The sequence below is a fragment of the Oncorhynchus tshawytscha genome, linkage group LG08 (assembly GCF_018296145.1).
Source record: "Oncorhynchus tshawytscha isolate Ot180627B linkage group LG08, Otsh_v2.0, whole genome shotgun sequence".
In the NCBI taxonomy this organism is placed as follows: Eukaryota; Metazoa; Chordata; class Actinopteri; order Salmoniformes; family Salmonidae; genus Oncorhynchus; species Oncorhynchus tshawytscha.
The window spans coordinates 25,198,640-25,201,159 of NC_056436.1; positions in this window are offsets into that span (position 1 = coordinate 25,198,640).

The following is a 2,520-nucleotide window of genomic DNA, read 5'->3' on the forward strand; positions in this document are numbered from 1 at the left end:
TTCCAAGAGCTTTCAATAATTTTATTTAAATATCTTGATATAATACATACAGGGCTTTCACAAGTTATTTATTGTGTGTTTTTAGGGGATACTGTGATCCTCCTGTACCTCCCTGTGTGGAGAGTGCAAGTTCTGTAAAAATCACAAGACTAACCTGGTCAAAAGATCAGGTGAGTGTTCCGGGCACAGCCAACAAAATCAGAGACAAACTCTAGCCACTACATCTGGTTGTCACTAGTTGCCACAGCCACAAAGTCAAAACAGCTACATCATAATAATTCATGAAAACAAAGATGTGGTTTTGGTCTTAATTTAAGGTTAGGCATAAGGTTAGCAGTATGGTTAGGGTTACGGTTAAAATCAGATTTTTAGACAATAAATTGTAGAAATGGGCTGGGTTCATTCAGTCAATTCTCCCGTTAGGGGATAAGTCTGGCCCACTTCATGGGCTGCAGCACTTTCTTTCTCTGAGTACATGGTGGTGGCAGACATCTCGCTGGCCAAGGTGGACGAGAAGGCAGGGATGTGGGATTTCCACAGGCTACAGGGCAGCAATTAACATAGCTAAGGTGTCACTGGATTTCCTGATGGTAGTGTCTCTCCTTCAGGAAAAAACATTTCTAAAAGTTTTGAAAACAGCATGCCATTTTGTAAAAGCAGAATATTTTCTTACGAACACAACTGATTCAACTGATTGTTTATAGCAGGACAAAACTCTCACCTAGTCTCTTTTGGTGATTTGCATGCCCAATGATGTCCTTACAGGTGGAGACGGGCTCGACCTGTGCAGTGTTTGGCCTTCGCGCGTTGGGCCTGGCTGCCATCAAGGGATGCAAAGCAGCTGAGGCGACCAGGATCATTGGGATTGACCTCAACCCAGTTTAAAGTGGCCAAGGAGTTTGGATTATTCCTTCATATGTGTGTGCAACATGGGGATCATGGTGAGGAAGTGGATTCTACCTTTACAGACCACCCTTGAGTGTTTGGGGAATTAATGACCATTTTACTGACAATGTGTAGAAAGAGTGCACAGTACTTTTCTCAATTTTATGATAAAAAAAAACAATGTCAACAAATGCTCAACTAAGCAGTGATGTAAAGTAATCAAGTAAAATACTTGAAAGTACTACTTAAGTAGTTTTGAGGGGATAACCCAAACCCAAAAGTACTCGTTACATTTTGAATGCAGGACAGGGAAATGATCAAATTCACATACTTATTAAGAGAACATTCCTGGTCATCCCTACTGCCTCTGATCTGACGGACTCACTAAACACATGCTGCATTGTCGGAACTAGAAGCACAAGCATTTCGCTACACTTGCATTAACATCTGCTAACCATGTGTATGTGACAAATAAAATGTGAATTTGATTTTTGATTTGAAATTATGTCAGTGTTGGGGCTGGCCCCTGGCTATCCGTAAATTAAAATAAACAAGAAAATGCTGACTGGTTTGCTTAATATAAGGAATTTGAAATGATTTATACTTTTACTTTAGATACTTAAGTATATTTCAAACCAAATACTTTTAGACTTGTACTCAAGTAGTATTTTACTGGGTGACTTTCACTTCAGTCATTTTCTATTAAGGTATCTTTACTTTTGAAAATTGGGTACATTTTCCACCACTGCAGCTAAGTGTTGTAATCTCAATTGTAGCATATGTTATCTATGTTACACCTAATGGCCATAGTGGCACGATAGCAAGGTTACAGCTGTGTAAGTGACTGTTCCAGAGTGCGGCCCTGAAGGCTTGTCAGCAGGCGGGCAAAAGATCTCCATTCACCCATTCCAACTGGTGACAGGATGAACTTGGACAGGAACTGGGGTGTGTCTAGTGTGTTAGACAACTACACAGAGCTTTTGGCTCTCACTATCATTTGATTGAACTGAGGTCATACTTTGCATTTGCTTTCCATAGGAAATACAAGTGTGGAGGGTGTTCCTAAACTGGTCAGTGAGTACATGAACAATAAGCTGAAGGTGGATGATTGTGACCTACACACCACCCTTCGAACGGATCAGAGGGCTTCAGTATAATGCATGCTGGGAAATTTTAAGGCATTGCACAAAAATCACAACAAAGCCTGCTTTCCATTTTGTGTTTACTAAATGTAAATCTTTCTTGTTTCCTCGGTCCTGCAGTATTCGTGTTGTCCTGAAATTTTAGATTTCAAGAGGCGGCTCTGAAAACCATAACATCCCTCCTTATTTCTCCATTTCAATTGAATACATTAAATCAAAGGATACTCAAAGGATTGTCTTACTGGTCAAATTAATTTGAACCCCGTTGCCACATCATAGAAGTACAAAACAAGAAACGCTCAACTTTGAGCTAATGCAAAACAATCAATACTTCAATGATTATGTTATTACTATTTTAATAATACAGTACTCTGAAAAAGGGTATTAATTCACAGGTCTGTAGTAAACCCAGACTTCTGCTGCAATAGAGCCTTTGGCATTTATACAGTCCTCACCACACTCAAACACAAAAGCATATACGCACACACACACC